At 47.1% G+C, this 17,610-nt stretch overlaps 1 long non-coding RNA gene across 1 annotated transcript in view; it reads left to right on the top strand.

The window, feature by feature from the left end:
- LOC122241352 overlaps positions 1 to 17,610 on the top strand; it is a 24,131-nt gene extending 6,521 nt beyond the window's left edge. The window contains exons 2-3 of the long non-coding RNA XR_006221440.1: positions 3,134 to 3,271; positions 17,367 to 17,610. This is a non-coding gene — a long non-coding RNA (uncharacterized LOC122241352). The remainder of the gene's footprint in view (positions 1 to 3,133; positions 3,272 to 17,366) is intronic.

Genomic DNA, 17,610 nt, shown 5'->3' with positions numbered 1-17,610 from the left:
GCCCATCAACTGATGAATGGATTAAAAATGTTGTATATCCATACGATGGAAGGTTTTCACCATGCAAAGGAATAAAATACTATTTCACATAAAAGAAACACATGAATAAAATACATGCTACAACATGGATGAAACTTGAAATCATTATACTAAGTGAAAGAAGCCAGACAGAGCCAAAAATGGTATGCATTAATCTATATGAAATGTCCAGAACAGGCAAACTCATAGAAAGTAGATTAGCGGTTGCCAGGGGCTGGGGTGGAGGTGCAGGGATGGGAGGGAGGAATGGGGAATGGCTCCTAATGGGTACAAGGTTTCTTTTTGGTGTTATGAAAGTATTGTGGAATTAGTGGTGATGGTTGCACAATTTTTATACTACAAACCACTGGATGATACACTTTAAAAAGGTGAATTTCATGGTATGTGAATGATATCAATAAAGCTATGAAAAAATATCTTGAGACTATAAAATACACCTCAAACATCTTTTTCTTCCTAGAAATACAGCCTTTCTGTCTTTCTCAATGGAGTTAAGACTCCAGCTGCAAGGATGGTTACTAGACCTATTGTGGTGATTATTTCGCAGTGTATGCAAACATCAAATCATCAAATCGTTATGTTGTACACCTGAAACTAATATGATGTTATGTGTCAATTACACCTCAATTTAAACAATAAGAAGCCTTGTGTGGAAAAAAAAAAAAAAGACCACAGGGCATTAGTAAACTGCTAGCTGTGTCATTGTCCTGTTAAATTCCATACAAACGAGTAGGGACAAACTGCACCACGTTGTAAAGGCTGGAAATTGCCTCTAAGGAATGAATGATATCTTCGTCTCTTAGTGATGCAGAGATCATTAATTTTGGAGAATTGTTAAGCCACCAACAATTTTGCCCTTTATTGTAAGAAAGAAAGAGGAACAGATGGATTTTGAGAAAAGCAGATGTGCGTATAATATACAAAAGAATCTCCATTAACCAACATGTTCAAGAATTGGTGGTTCTATTTAATGAACTGCAAGGTAACCAGAAATTCTTTTTTATCTCCAATTCTTGATGAATTTTTGTCTACATGTCTGATTCTCTTTCATAATATATTAAATATGATTAATAATTCAGGGATTTGTAAAGCCTCATGACTATCAGTTATGAAAAGCAATGCTTATTGTCTAGCCGTAGAGGGTGTAGGGCTTTTGGATGGATGTACACGGACCCTATACATAAGTGGATATGGTTGTGAGTATGTGTGTCTTTAATCCTCTGTGTTACTTTGAGACCCTGTCATTTGCTCCTTTGCTAAAGCACAGTGAAGGAAGAAACGGGGTTTACTTGAAGGTTACTTATTACTTATTACATATCTACTATATGATATTACCTCTATTATGCCAGGTACTTTCACATGTTATCTTACTATATGCCCACTTTGTGTTCTAGTAGGTTGTTTCAAAAACTGGTGATTTCATGGGTAAACTGTATGTAGTCCTGTGAGTTATCCCAGGGCTCCAAAATGGTAGACTATATCTAAGGAAATATTCCTAAATTATTATATTTTTAATATATGTCACTGTATCTATCTTTCCTGCCACAAAGGGGAAAAATGTGTGTTTAGAAAATACTAGTAAAATTTGGTATTCTGGAAAGAGATCCTGTGGGTTGAAAGAACTCTGCCCCTTTGCAAGGCTGGTAATTCACATACACATAATTGTTAGTCTTCAGACATGAATCAGAGCTGCTGACAGGGTGATTGTCCGTTTGTAAGAGGGTGGATGGAAACCTGGCAAAGAACCACAGTCCTTTCATCTCCATTAACGTTCACATTCTGGCTGTAGTTACATCTTACTCCCAGATATAAGGATTTGTCGCTGTAGTCATTGTCTTGTACCTCAATGTCTCCCCCAGCCCTTACCAAAAATATAAAGCTTTTTTTGTTGTGCTAAATCCGTACCGTTCGTTTGATTCATCTGTTGTGTTTGGAAACTTTTGTTCTCTTGGATCCTTATCTGTGTCTCATTAATGCCCTTACTAACATTTACAGCAATGATTCACTGTGCCAGGTATCGCGCTAACTACTGTACATCCAGCGTATCACGTATTTACAACCATCCTGTGAGGTTGATATTTGTGTAAGTTAGGATTTGGGGGGGGGTACAATAAACACAAAACCCTACACAACAGGTTAAACAATAAAAGACATTTATTGTTGACAAGAAATCTGGAGATAGGTAGACCAAGTTTGGTGCAATAGATCAGTGCTGCTCCAAGGACCTACACTCTTCAGGTCCTTCAGCTCTGCCACCTTTAATGCGTCAGTGATGGTCCCGTTTGTTTTGAAGAGATGGCTGCTCTTACCCCAAACATCATGTCTCCACAACAGCATCTGACTCAGGAAGCAAGAGGGCCAAAGGCAGATGGGCTTTCTCTTCACATGTGTCACTTATCAGAGAGGAAAATCTTTTCTGGGAAGCTTCTGCCAGATGTCCCGTTTGGCCTCATCGGTCAGAATTAGGTCACTTGCTCTCCTCCGGACCCTACAAACCAACCATTGGTGGCAGGAATGGACACCTTGGGTCGTTGCAGCGCATCTGCTGGGATTGGGCATATCGGGAGCTAAACAAAATCAGGATTTGTCGTCGTCGTCGCCGTCAGCAAGGAAGAGGAGTGAAATAGTTGGCAGGCAACCAGGCTCTGCCCTTACGTTCTCCCCTATTTTACAGATGAGGAAATGGAGGCTCCGAGAGATTGAGGTAAACCCATAGTGACAAAACCAGGACTCAAGCCAGGTCTGTCTGCCTCCACGGCAGTTTGTTGTCCCCTTACCTGCTTTAGCCTGGAACTTGCTATGAGGCAGAGGTACTATAGATGATATCAAAAAAGATTGATTACTGAAAGTGTCAGAAAAACTGCCTCCTAACAGTGACTGCATCACAGTGAAGTCTCGAAGCCGGGAATCTTTGGACAGCGGCAATCCTGGATAAGGAGATATGATTAGATACAAATTTTGCTGTCATGTCCCGAGAAAGGGAAACTAGGTGAGCAACAACACACAAAGAAGCTTCCTAAAAGAAAGCAAACGAGATGTTTATAACCATCCTCGGTCTTTTCATTCTGCACTTTTCCCCCTATTGACTTTCCAGAAACGGCCGAGTTCTGTCAAATGCTGTATACCGGAAGAATCCAAAGGCTTCATCAGACGAACACGTTTCAAAGTGCCACTACCCCTTTTTTCCTTAAGAAATGCATCAAGCATCTGATTTGCTGCTGATAAATTCTCTGTAAGTAGCATTATAATTAAGCACACACAAAACCATTCTGTGTTTCCAAGAATACAGCTGGGCTGGCACTGAATCGGCGACAGCGCACGGGCACTGAGCGGGAGGCTCCCATTGCATCTCAACTACCATGTACCTTCTTTGTGTGGCAACCAAGCCGTCTCCCCCCCTCCGCCCCGGCACCCTCTGAATCACAGGCCATTGCCTATTCACCCCGTGTCTGTCACTGAGCTAGTGTATTGGGCACCTTCACTGAGCCTTGAGACTGGCTGTCCTGCTTCCAAACTCTGGTCAGAAAAAAAATGCCAGGAAACCCAAGGGGTGCACCTCTCCCAGCAGGACTCCCTACCACCCCCAGACTGGTAGGCTCGGCCCTTGGAAATGAAACAATGGTATGCAGCAAAACTGCGGGGGGGGGGGGGTGGAGAGAGAGAGAGAGAGAGAGAGAGAGAGGGGCAGTGAGGGGGAGGGGGTGGCAGGAAAGGGCTGAGAGGTGAGATCAGGCTTCCCAACCTGGCTTCACCAGTGCTGGCTTGTGCAGCTTTGGCGAATTAACTTACCTCCAGCTCCCCAAGCCTCAGCTTTCTCATAGGTAAAATGGGGAACCCCAGCACCGACCTTGAAGACTGGGAGAATTAGCAGTAATTTATATAAAACAAGTGGTATAAAATAAAAGCTCCCTGTATTATTATTATATTATTACTACCAGCTCCTTTGTAAACATGGAAGTCTGCTGGCACAGAAAAATTTAGCCTGTGTTGTTATCGTTCTTAGGGTTGTTCGTGGATACGTACAAGATATACTTGCTTTAATTTTTAATGCATCATAAAGTACATAACCCTTTGTGGGAAATGCAGCGTAGAGGAAACCGAAAAGCAAGTAGCCTGGGGGTGTTGTGTGTATAAAAGCCAACAGTGGCAACCCCATCTCTCCCTGGCTTCTATGCAAACAGTTTCCTTTACAAATGTGTTTTTGGTATGCAAATCACTCTATGCAGATTTCTGTGTGCAAAATACAGCATAGAAAAATGGCCCTCTTGCCAAGGAAGATAGGAGATGTTGGCTGCCGTCAGATGAATTAGCAGCAAATTTTAGATTTCTTTTGCTACTGCTCTAACAATGTATGGGGGGAGCATATTTTTGGCACATTAAACTGAACTATTTTGGCTTTAGGTTGTGTGTTCTTGTGATAAAAGTGCGCTTATTGAAGCCTGTAACTACTTTTTGAAACCGTAATAATGTTTAGTGGTATTTAATTTAGCATTTCACAACAGAGTGCCACCAACAGCTAGTAAAAGGGCTTGTTCTAAAGTCACAGATGGCTTCTCATCCCAGGTTAGGCTGCTGGTCTCCCCTGCTTCCTACTTCTCTGGGAAGATTTGTGCTTATTAACAGATTTAAGTTTATATTTTGGAAACGTTTTCGTCATAATTAATGTATGTCTTAGCAAGTGAAAGGAATACATTTAATATTAAAATCACCCCCTTTCTAAGGGTGGGAACACGGGAAGCTAGCTCTTAATTCACAAGGCAATATTTAACCATCCAGGCAGAAAATAATACGTCTTTTTCACGGTGTTCCTTACTACTTTCAAAGTTTTTTCCTATTGGCTCCTCTTGTGAGGAGAAATTTTGTGGGAGGTCACTTGTAACAAAGGACCCAGGCCTGGGTGTTCGGTGCTTCTCAATCACGCTCAGGAAAAACAGCACCTGTCATAAGTGGATGGCCCCCACCATGTTCCCCTTCTCTCTTCTTTCCTGTCTCTTTCACCCAAGCTTTTTTTTTTTTTTTTTTTTTTTTTTTTTTGGCTAGCTTTGGATGTTTCAAACTGGCCAAATGAGACACTCATTGATTTTACAAAAACAAAACTTAGATTGGAAGCATTTCTCAAAACAAAGTACCTCATCGGAGAGAGAATGATGAGTTAGCTTACTTCTGTCGGACATCGGGAATGACTGGGAATGAGGGAGGAGAACAATACCTTCGCCCATTCATTTACTCACTTCCACGCGCTTCCGTCCATTCATTCAACATCGCGTTCATTCAACATCGTGCTCACTGCGCATCAGGCATTACCGCAGGCGCAGGAACACAAACACCAAACTGGTCACAAACGCTGAGGAGTTCGCGGTCTACTAGAGGACGCAGATGCAGAAACAAACCGGCACCGATGTCCCCGCAGAAGCATGTGCGATGTACAGAGGCCGTACAAAGGTGGGATCAGTCACTCCATCACGCCTGCAGCGAGGAAAGATTTTGGAGGAGTTGCCTCTATGAAATGTTTTTAAGAATGAATAGGTATTCTCCAGGTGGGTAGGGGTGTGTTGGGAGGGAGAGCACTTGAGGCAGAAGGAACAGGAAGCACACAGGCACCGGGCCCTGAACCAGGAAAGGGTGGGGAAGCTTTCACTGGGGAAATTTCTCTGGCCTAAGAACAGAGAAGGGGAGAGGTATGGGAAATACTCTCAAGATCTCATGTATTTGTTTCCCCTTTTTTATTTCTATTACCCATGTCAGGTCAGCTTATAGTTTGTCCAAATTATTGCTGTGGCTTGTAACTGATCTTGTTGCCCTTGGTCTCTTCCCCTAATAACATGAGAATATTTCAAAAGCCGCCTTCACACACACACACACACACACACACACACACACACTGACACTGCTGTGGGATAAATTCTGAGCACCTTACCCAGAGTATTTGAGGCTTGCTATCAGCCGACCCCACCCCCTCCACGCCACTGGCATTGATTGCTTCCGGCTCCACTACCTACCCCTCACCCTGTTTCTCAGGTCCAGGTCCCAAGCGTGGCCCACCTGCTTCCTGCTCCCTCCTCTGCCCACATCAGTTCCCCTGACCAGGCTGTCCATCCCTTACTGATTTTCACTTTAGTCCTTTAAGATTTAGCTCGAGCACCCTTTATCTGTGGGGTTGGCTCCGTCCTCCGTCTGCCAGCATTGTGTCAGGGACTAAACAAAGGTTTTAGAGTCCCCAGAGTGGGCTTCAGTCTTGCCTCTGGCTTTACACAAGTTTCTGAGACTCAGTTTCCCCAACTGTAAAAGATGACTGCCTACCTGGCCCAGCTGTTCTCAGATTATCCACACAGCATGTTTATTAAGTATCCTCAGACATTAGAGCTAGTATTTGTTATAATAATTTAACCTCTTTGTGAAATTCAGGCAATAGTAACCACCTTTCTAACTTGCTATGAGGCTTATAAACTGATGAATAGGATCCTCCCATAAACTGAAAAGCCCTTTAGATAAAGCTCATTATTACTGGTATCTCTAGTAACACACTCATCATTTTTTTTCATGCATTCATCCACTTATTTAACATTTATTAAGTTCCCAATATTTGGTACATCCTAAGCTCAACATGGGGGATAGCAACATGAATTTGAAATGCTCCCAAAGAGCCTCAGGGAAGAATCAGACAGGGAGACAGTCAAGTCAAAAACCAGGTGGGGTCTGTGACCACATTGGGTGCTGCAGAATATGGGAAGGCCCAGAGCTTAGGGATGAATTTCAGAACTGCTGCCCTGTTCTTGGGTCCAGAAGGATGTGGTGAGGTGGGGAAGGGCGTGGCAGGTGGAGGGAACTGAGTCAACCTGCCCTGGGGTGGGGGGGGGGAGGGGGGCAGTTGTCAGACTGCTTAGGGTGTCGGGAACTGCAGTGAGGGCCAAGGAGCCCGGCCTGGGGCTGTGCTTTAAAGAAGAGAGTGGAGTGAGGTGATCCTGGGGAAATTGCAGTGGGGACGGAGAGGTTGGACAGGCAGCCCTGGCCTGGGGTGAAGGTTCTCAGTGCTTGCATGCTGGGGCAGTACAGAAGGCTCCACGCCCCCCCCCCCCGAAAGCTCCTTGAACACAAAGATCAGAAATGGCTTCAGACCCTCTGATTTCCCCATGGTTCTCGGGGCCTGTGGGGCATGGTGCTGAGCAGTGAGTCCGGAGGGTGGACCACGATGGGAAGTTCTAAAGTGCAGGAAAGACCCCCACCCCAGCCACCACCCTAGCTGTGCCCCGAGCCTCCAGCCCTCCTTCCTGGCACTGAGTGGTGGGGGTGGTATGTTTTTTGCCAAGGAGCTGCGACGTCCACAATGTAGTAAGGCAAGTCAACAGGAAAATAGGGTTTGTGCTACAGAATTTCACTCTGAGTAAATTTTGCTGAAATGCACACAGTTACAAACTGAAGGAAAGTCTGCCAAAATGCTTTAAAAGTTGCAGGAAATGATTCCCTGTAACAGTTATCCCTTTTAAAGCCCTTTGAAGTCTGCGGGACAAGGCCAGCCACCATGTAGGTGTTAAAATAAACACTAACTTGTTGATCACAAAATGGGCTAAAGGGTACTGATTATAAATTGGTAGCAGTTGAGGGTTAATGACCTTTTTTTTCCCCCCTCCATATGTGGAAAAATAACCACTTAGAATAGAGACACCCTCTATCCAAATACACAGAATCCAGTCAGGTCTGGTACTATGTTACCACCACCCTCTGAAGTTAAGGTTTTGAAAATAAACACTTGAAAGTCTGCCCAGATTGTTGTAATCTTATTAATCTAACAAAGAGACTCAGCAACTGCCTCAACCAGGGGGAGCTGTGTTTACCATGTAATTTGCAAGTAGCTGATAAACACATCCCTGCCCCACTTGCAGGAAAAGTCTCATGCTCCCTGCAAGGAAGCAGTTGGCAGAAAAGCAGTAATAAAGGATTAGAGACTCCAAAAACCGTGGTTTAGGTCCTGGGTAAATGTTTGCTCATCTCCCCTATCCCCGGCCTCCCAGCCCCTGCCATCTTTCCAAATTCCCAGGAATGGTGTGTGGTTTCTCCCGGTCTTGGCCCTCCTGGGGGTTCTGTCATGATGCTTCTGGCCCTTCCGGGCAGTCTACCAAGTTCTCCCTATGAGGGATATCTGCCCTGGGATCTTGCTGGTCAACTCTGAGGTCATTCTGGATTCTGTGGTGGATTTTTAGAGCTGTCTTCTCTCCCTAGTCCAAGGGAGTGGTATTTGACAACTCCGTGGAGCGTGGCTCCTCTAGGAGTTCTTGGTTGCAAACCTATAGGACAACCTCTGGCTAATTCAGCAGAAGAGGAATTTATTGCAAGAGCAGGGGCAGGAGTCAAGGAGGTTAGGCAGCCGGGGTTATGCCAAGTTACCACAGGGAGAGTCCGGCTGCCCAAGCACAGCGACCCAGCCATTGCTTCCTCATAGCTCCCAGCTCTGCAAATCATCTCCAAGTGTGGTCCCGCACCTCTGGATTAAACCCTCAGGATTAGAACCCCAGGAGGGGGCGTGTGTTTAGCTGCCCCCCAGGCCCACCTTCTTGCCTCCTTTCTTGCAGAGTTAAGCCCTGCCTCCCACCGGGACCCACACAAGAGGGGATTTGGATGTTGGGCTGTCAAAAGATGAAAAAGGTCCATTTCACTGCCCTCAATAACGATAGCTAACATTTACTGCACACTGTGCCACGTATTTTAAAGGGATGAACTCATTCAGTCTTCACACTGAAGATAGGGCTTCATTTCACAGATGAGAAACTGAGGCACAAGAAACTGAATAACACGTTCAAGGTCAAACAGCTAAGAAGTGACAGAACTGTGAGTCAAGTCTCACCGGGGGGTTTAGACAGATGTCAGTTATTGTCTGTAGAGGTCCTGGAAGCTACATGTAAACCTTGCCAAAAATGAGTCTTTCACATATTATTAGCTAGCCTCCCCCGGTTCCTGCCTCTAACCTCCTCTCCTTCTTTCTGCCCCATTTTGCTTTACTTCCAGGCCCACCGACTCCCTCACCCACCCCGTGTCCATTGTCCATCCAGGCTCTTGCCCCCACCCTCTCACCCGCGGCTGTCTGTGCAGTGCCCCTCCTGGCTCAGAAGTGTACGTGGCCCAAATCCGAAATACAGGATACAAAATGCCATGATTAATTCTATGTGAGAAATTCCTCCTCTATGTTTTAAAAACTATCCTTATGAGGGTCTGTTCCAGGATCTGAATCATGAACAGCAAAGAGCACATTAACATTCATAAATCTAATATTTCTATGTTTTTTAAAAACTGTCTTATCAATCAGTGATTATAGCATGGAGAGCAACACAATTTGACATTCAGGGATTTCTATTACTTTTTTTAAATCGATATGTTTGGAATCTGGTACATGGTGGTCCCCTAATCAATATCAGCTGCATCAAGGAAAGAACCAGAGGCCTGTCACTCTGGCAATGACAGCCTTTACTGAAAGATTGACTTTTTTGTGTGTGTGAGCATGTTACAAACAAAGCCTCATTTTCAGTCTTAAAGTATCCTAATTTTTTAGTCCTTTATTTATTTCCCTATTTCTTACCTCCTTGTAGATTACTGATTACCTCCACTTGCACTCTTGGAAAGGGCTTTTTTTTCCTAAGAAATAATTTTTGTCCCCCCCCCCCCCCCCAGACACACAGCATGAGAGAATTCCTCGTATTCCACGCCATTACTGAAATCTAAACACGGTGATTTAGAATCTATCAGGCAGGAACATGTGTGTGAGTTTGTCTTCTTCTGCATAGCCCCCTGTCCCACTGTGATTTCTCAGCAAGACATGATAATTATCCATAATTGTAGTGGGCATGATAGATAAAGACTGAACATTAAATCCATCCTTCTAAAAACAAAATATATGCAGTGCACTATGTCTTTTGCAGTCCCAAGTTGTCGTTAAAAGATACCCGACAAACTCCTTAAACTGAACTCTGGGTAAAGTTTCTAAAATAACAATGGGCCAATACTTTAAAAATAAATGTGTTTTGAATAAAAAAGTAACTGAGGATTTAAGACTCCAGGAGCAGGGCGCCTGGCTGGCTCGGTCGGTAGGGTGTGCAACTCTTGAGCTCAGGGTTGTGGGTTCGAGCCCCATGTTGGGTGTAGAGGTTACTTAAAAATAAAATCTTTTTTTTTTATTTTTATTTTTTAACATTTATTTATTTTTGAGACCGAGAGAGACAGAGCATGAACGGGGGAGGGGCAGAGAGAGAGGGAGACACAGAGCCGGAAGCAGGCTCCAGGCTCTGAGCCATCAACCCAGAGCCCGACGCGGGGCTCAAACTCACGGTCCGTGAGATCGTGACCTGAGCTGAAGTCGGACGCTTCACCGACTGAGCCACCCAGGCGCCCCCAAAATAAAATCTTTTAAAAAAGAGAGAGAGAGAGACTCCAGGAGTGATACAAAAAGGAAGGGAAAGGCCTCAAGACGCCTTTTCCTAAATCAGAATGATTGAATTTGTTTCCACCAGCTTGATCCTTTCCTGAAGGCGGCAAACCAGAGTGCATCCAGTCACCCTCAAACATCTCATCAATCTCCCGCCACAAAAATGAATCAACGTCACATCCAGACTCTTATCCTACTTCCCCTCAGCCAGAGCACCTGCCAGGCTGCGTTAGAGATGAGCGATGCCAGCACAGATGGAGGTCCACGCATCCGGTGCTGGGGGGCCCGGCGGGAGGAAAGGAGGAGCCCCCGCAGCTAAACGCTGCCTCTCCTCCTAGACGCGTCGGCTCACACTCCCTCGGGCATAGATCTGTCACACGCCGTTGTCAGCAGCAGAGCTGCTGGGCAGATGTGTGCGTGGTCGGACAGCTGAGATGCCTCCACTGGTGGGGTGGCTGCCAGGCCATGTTTGGCGGGGGTGGGGGGTGCTGGTCTGTCAGCAGCTGCAAAGGCAGACCTTGCTGCTGCTCGCTTGGGCTTGCCTCTCCCAAGGGTCTCAACCCCATGAAAGCAATTTCCCTAAAAATTGCTGTAAGGTTGCTGCTCACACTGTTAAGTTCCCGGAGGGTAGCCACCCGGCCCGTCAAGGTGAATTGTGGCTCGCAGCGCATCCCCTGAAACCTCAGTGGCCCAGGAGCAGCGATCCGTTTTCTGCCTGGACAGGCCGATGAGACTCTACTGAGGTCCCTGGGCCTCCTCGTGGGACGGATGGAGCTGGAGGCAGATTCTAACACAGCCACCAGGGCAAGGTCCCTAACCGATCTGAGCCGCACAGTAGGGATAATAATACCCACCTGCAAGGGTTGTCGTGAGGCTCACAAGTGCACACGCACAGCACGGGGCATGGAACCTGACACGCTCAAGGTGTCCTGTTTACTGGACTTGTTTATGGTCAAGATCTTTACGACGGCCACCCATGTGCCATTTAAGAGATTGCACTGAGTCAGAAACATCCCGCCTGGCGATGAGCCAGGAGGGACTCCCAAGGGCAGGAGACTTCTCCTTTCACTGAGCTTTCTAGTGGTACTTAGACCCCCGACCTAGGCCCTGGGATGAGGGCCTAAATTCCTCCTGGGTTTCCTTAGCTTGGTCTGGTCTGTGAGAGGGCTTGCAAACTACCCTATAAGTGCTTCTCTCTAAATAAACAAACAAACAAACAGAGAGAGAGAAGAGAGAGAGAGAGAAAACCCAGGCAAGCTCCACGCTGTCAGTGCAGAACCCAACACGGGGCTCAATTTCACAAACCATGAGATCACGACCTGAGCCAAAACCAAGAGTCAGATGTTTAGCCGACTGAGCCACCCAGGCGTGCCTATAAGTGCTTCTCTTCAAAGCACTTTCCTCTCCTTTTGCGGGCGTTCTTTCTTAGTTGGCATTAATGACTTCAAAGAGCCAGAAGGGACCACAGGGACCATCTGGATCCCAGATGGGGTAACTGAGGACTGTGGCAGAGCTGTGGGTGATATCCCGGGACTCCCCGTCCAGTGCTCCTTCTATTCCCCATGCTGCCCTGGGCATGCGTGTCCTGAAGTGTGGTTGCCAGGGAAACACTGTTCAGATGTGCTGCTTCTGGTGCCCTGGCAATGCAGCCTGCCTTGTGCAGGAAGGAAGGTGGGCAGCAAATGCTGCGCTTAAAGCAGCTGTTTTGGGGTCTGGCCACTATTGACTGGGGGAGCCTCCTAGAAGGCCGAACACAGGTCGTCCTGGCACCGCTGTCTGAAGACTCATGTGACCTTTTCCCGTGGCTTTCTTCAGATCCTGTGAAGTTTATGCCCTGTGAGTGCACTCCTCTCCTTGCCAGGCCCAGACACTACCACATACCTGTGCCCCAGTCCTTCCCCCACCTTCTGGCAAACCCGCCCCAAGGACAATCCTGCAGTTGCCCTTCTCTGTGCCTACCCAGGCTACTGAGCGCTGCTGGGTTCTCAGCACTGCTGGGCTGTTCCCAACTGTCCTTCTCCCTGTCCCAGCCAACCTGCAACTCAGCCCCTTGCCCCTCTCCTGAGCCCCCTCCCCCATCCTCTGGCTCCAGGTCTCTCTCAGTGGAATCTCAGCCTCCATGTTCTCTAAGCTGCTGGCACCACCAACCCCCACACCCCTTCTCCTTGTACCCAGGAGTCGTCCTTGATTTCCCTCTCCCTTCCCTCAGGCTCTTCCCAACAGGTACCTCCTCTCACTTCCCATGGCAACTGTCACCTCTGGCCTGGGTTCCTACCCTAGCCTCCATGGGCAGCCTGGCCCCCTCACTCAGAATGGAACCCGAATGGGTTAGCTGTCCAAGTCAGATTCCCTCCCCATCCATGACCCCCAGGGCTCCCCTGGCCCCCTGGGTAGGGTCTACCCCTGACTTTGGCAACACTTTCACGGCCCTCTGTGATTTGATGTCCACCAACCACTCTAGCCAGGGTCCTTCCACTCTACCCTTCCTACTTCCTGGGGCCTCCTCATGCAAACCCCCTGCCTGGCGGCCCCACCTCCCCTCCCAGCCCCCCTCTCAGCTGACTGATTCCTTGCCATCCTTCCAGACCCAGATCCTTTGCATCACCGCCTCCTGGGGCAATCCCCAGCCTCTGGGGTTAACATCACAGTCCCCGATCAACCCTCTGTCCAGCCTGGATCACAGGCCGCTGCCGTCTGTTTGTACATCTACCTCCCATGAAGCTGGAGTGTCCTTCCCAGGCAGGGGCCACGCTCCATTGGCCTGTGGGCCCCCCAGCCTGGCACAAGGTGGGCGGTCAGTGACTGACCTGTGATGGAGCTCAGGCAGGAATGTGAATATGCAAAGCCCACGCCTCTGATCTGGCCAGACTGAATAACATATCCTGTTCAAATTAGGGCCTGGTAGAGCGTCTGCACACAGTAGACATTTAAAAGTGGAAGTTAGTACCCCAGTGGGCTTTTTAATACACATGTATTAAATATAATAGGCCCGAATCCACTAGGTTACACAATTATGTTATCCAACTATGTCGCCAAACCAATGTCCTCAATGGTTTACAAAAGGGGGGAAGATTTGGTTAAAATGGTAACTAGATTCACTCCCAGCTCACAGATTAGCTGATGCTGAGATTCTCTGATTCTACAATTTCATGAACTACCATACGAAGCCTGAGGCTCTACTATGGTTTTTAAGGGAAAATGCCTCCCAAACTCAATTCTACTGAAGGGCAAAAGATTAGCGTTGGAAGGCCAAGTCAGTCGGCAAGCCCTTACCTGCAAATATTTCCATCCACGTGAGAAGGTGACTTTCCTTCTGAAAGGTTCAGAGGCAGTAACGCTCCAAACAGCCACTTTGTGAATCTCAACAATGTTCAACATTCCAGCAATCGCCGTGAATGGCTGGCGGGAGCTTGTGTCTGCAAAATGCAGCCTTCTGGATGAAATTTGCAGAGAAATAGAGGCTTTAGACATTACAGTGTTTTCAAATATCATTATTACTGTTCTATAAATACCCCTCGCCCACTGCATATCAGGTGCCACATGGGAAATGTTGGGTTCGGTTGGAGATTTTCTTAAAAGACACGTAACAGCGCCATATGCCAGTCATCTTGGATAATACTTATGTACATGCTGCAGAAGCAAAGATCAGCTGTGTCAATATGTATAGAAAAATGCCACAAAAGAGAGTCTGTGGGGTGTGTATTATCTGCACTTATGATCAAAAGCATTTGCCTAATTTGTTTGCTGCTTTAAAAGCTATTTCACCCATCAACTACAGAGGGGTCGGAGGAGTGAAGAATTAGTACAACAGTAATCAGGGGGAAATTATCGGAGATCCCTGGGGTCTCCGACTACCAGTAGTTCAGAGCCTGTACAGCTAAAACGAGCAGTTCCAGAGCTGTGAAGAGCCATTAACCCTTCCGTCTGCTTCTAACTACTGGGATTCTAACTTGGTCCATTCCTCTTCAATTGTCCTTGCCAGCATACCAAAGGGGGAATTGCTCGGAGGAAAACAAAGTTTTTGCATAGAAGACATGCATGAGGAACAACTATTCCCAGTAATACGATTCCAAGTGCAAATTTGCACATGAGCACTGTACAAATAACCAGTCAGCTATTTTAGTAGGTGGGTGCTATGGACTGAATTGTGCCCCCCCCCTTCATATGTTGGAGATCTAACCCCCAATGTGATGGGATTCAGAGATGGGGCCTCTGGGATGTAATTAGGTTTAGATGAGGCCGTGAGGGTGGGGCCCCACGATGGGATTAGTGCCCTTGTAAGAAGGCATAGTGGAGAGCTTGCTTCCTCTCTGTGCCACGTGAGACAGAGTTGAAGGTGTCTACAAGCCTGGAAGAGTGTTCTCGCCAGAACTGTACCCATCTTGGACTTCCAGCCTCCTCAGAGCTGTGAGAAAATAAAGATCTGTTGTTTACACCACCCAGTCTACGGTATTTTGTTATGGTGGCCCAAACGGACTACTGCACTGGGGTTCTCACACTCTGAGCTTTCGTCTTAAACAGCAATGAGATCAAAATTCGGGATTACATTAAGCAAAGAGATACACGCAAGCGGCCACGTAGGCATCGGGTGTGTTGCCTTTGACAGGCCGTTGAGGGTGGGTGTTGCGGGCTCCTATTCTCTTGTTAGAGCCGGTTATTGACCGAAAGGACCTGTGACTGTCTGTTAGGGAATCAGTCTCAAGCTAAAAATATGACATCGTTTAATCATTTGGAGAACAGAACAGGACTACTCAACACCCTAATGCCAGGAAATGGTTCGAAATCGAGATGCACTATTGCAGACCCCAGGCGGGCGGAGGGCGGGGAGAGGGAACAAGTTCGTTTATTGTGAATTGCATTTCTCTTTACTTCACAGTTTCATTTTTAATTGCAAAGTGTCTGGTTGAGCAGTTATTACAGGAATTCATTTTTGTAATAAAAGCCCTTTGTTAAAGTGCAGTTTTAGTAACAGTGACATGAACTGGATTTTGCTGTAATAAATAAGATGCTGAAGTGCTTTTAAAATTGGGAAAAAAACGTCTGCAGCCCATCCCAAATCTTAATACGACTGTTAGGCAGAAAAAAGAGTGACCTAATTGTATTATCTGAGAATTCATGGGTGCTTTGTTGAGCATGCTGCGGGCTTGCCTGGCTGCAGGAGCCTGGTGTTCTGGATTTGATTCGCCCTAAAATAGCTGTGTGACCTGGGGCAAGTCCCTTCCCCTCTCTGGGCCTTGGCTTCCTCATCTGTCCAAAAGAAAACAAAAATAACAACAGGAGCCTGGATCTTTCTGCTCTGACATTCTTCTCAGGAATAGGAGTCCACTCAACAGCAGGCAGCTCTGAAAGATGAATTCCCAGACCTGGCAGAAAATGAAAGGTTAGGGACAGAACTGAAACATAAAAACTGGTTACTCAGGCATGGAAACCCCCGTTGTCACCATCGTTATCTAGTCCTCTGTGATGCACAGCTCCAGGCTTCACTTCATGTTGGATGCTGGTGGTGGGGGAGGGGAAGTGTCCAAAGGCACGTGTGGGCAGCTCCAGGTCGTGGGAGAAAGGACCCAGGCCAAGTTCTACAGGGAAGCTGGCTCAAGAGTGGCTTGGGGAAGCAGGCATTGAGAGGTGCGCCCGGGGCTGGTTACTTGGGCACTAGGGGAGGACTCTGTGCTCCTGGGAGGGCTGGGCAGGTGTCAGGCAGAACCCACAGCACAAAGCGCTGACTTCTCCACCCCAACCTGAGCCAGCTTACGGCAGTCATGGAGGCCAGCCTCAAGAAGCCACTGGAAAAGCTTCTGCAGCCCGGCCCATCCGGCAGGGCCGGTGAATGCCGGGGTTGAGGCATGTTAGTTTGCTCCGGCTGCCATTGCCAAGTACCACAGGCTGGGTGCTCAAACCACAGAAATGTATTTTCTCACAACTCTGAGGAAGTCCAAGATCAAAGTGGTGACGGGGTTCCTTTCTTCCGAGGCTCCTCTCCTGGGCTTGTAGATGGTCATTTTCTCCTCCTGTCTTCACATGGTCTTCCCTCTGTCTGTGTCCAAATATCCTCTCATGAGGAGGATTAGGGCTCACACTAATCACTTCATTTTAATTCAATCACTTCATTAAAGACCTTATCTCCAATACAGGTGCAGTCTGAGGTATACTGGTGGGTTCGGGCTTCGACGAATGAACTTTGAGCGGACCCAATTCAGCCCCTAACAGGAATCTTTACTTTTATAGGTACCCTGTATTTGTTTCCTAGGGCCGCCCTAACAAATTACCACAGACTGAGTGGCTTAAAAGAACCACGATTTGTTTCCTCACCGTTCTAGAGGCTAGAAGTTTGAAATTGAGGTGTTGGCAAGGCCCTATTGTCTCCAAAGGCTCTAGGAGAGGCTCGCTCTTTACTTTTCCCCGCTCTAGTGTTCTGTGGCCTTCGTCAGCGGCAGGTCTCGTGTAGAAGCATCACTCCCCTCTCTGCCTGCACTTGACATAGCACTCTCCTCTCTAGGTGTGTCTGTAGCTAAACTTCCCCTTTCCTTATAAGCTGCGTCCTGATCCAGTATGACCACCCTTAACTTGATTATACCTGCAAGACTCTATTTCCAAATTAGGTCACATTCACAGGTAGTGGGAGTTAGACCTTGAACCTATCTTTTTGGGGGACAAAATTCAACCCACAGCAGACCTCTTCTCCTTATGCCCCTGCCCTTCTGATCTCAGAGCGACTTGGGTGTCATTATTTTGCAGAAAGCTTCAGAAAAGGGTGCTGACTGGCTTCCTTCATTGAATACTTTTTGAAATGACTAACGTCTTTCTCTTTCCCTGGTCCCTTTCCTCTCCCTCCCTTTGTCTCTTTTCTTTTTTTCTTCCCCTTCCCCCCACTCTTGTTCTGCCCTGTTTTTGTCTCTGTTCTGCCTTTCTCTCCCAGGTCCCCCACTCTCCTCGTGGCACCTTGCTTAGGTATCTGCCCAGAGGACACCACCTTTTTCTCAGACACGATGACCAGGAAGAACGTTTCTCAGTTGTTATAAAAAGCCTGAGTCTCTGCTTTGTTCCGGTGACCACATGAAGGCTTTCTTCCCAGCTTGTCAGGGATCGAGGCTGCTTTTTTCAAGTATTTTATAATAATTATTTGGCTTTTCACCCTTCTACATTCTCTCTGGAATTAATAA

The sequence above is a fragment of the Panthera tigris genome, chromosome C1 (assembly GCF_018350195.1).
Source record: "Panthera tigris isolate Pti1 chromosome C1, P.tigris_Pti1_mat1.1, whole genome shotgun sequence".
In the NCBI taxonomy this organism is placed as follows: Eukaryota; Metazoa; Chordata; class Mammalia; order Carnivora; family Felidae; genus Panthera; species Panthera tigris.
This window is presented reverse-complemented; position numbering and strand designations above follow the sequence as displayed.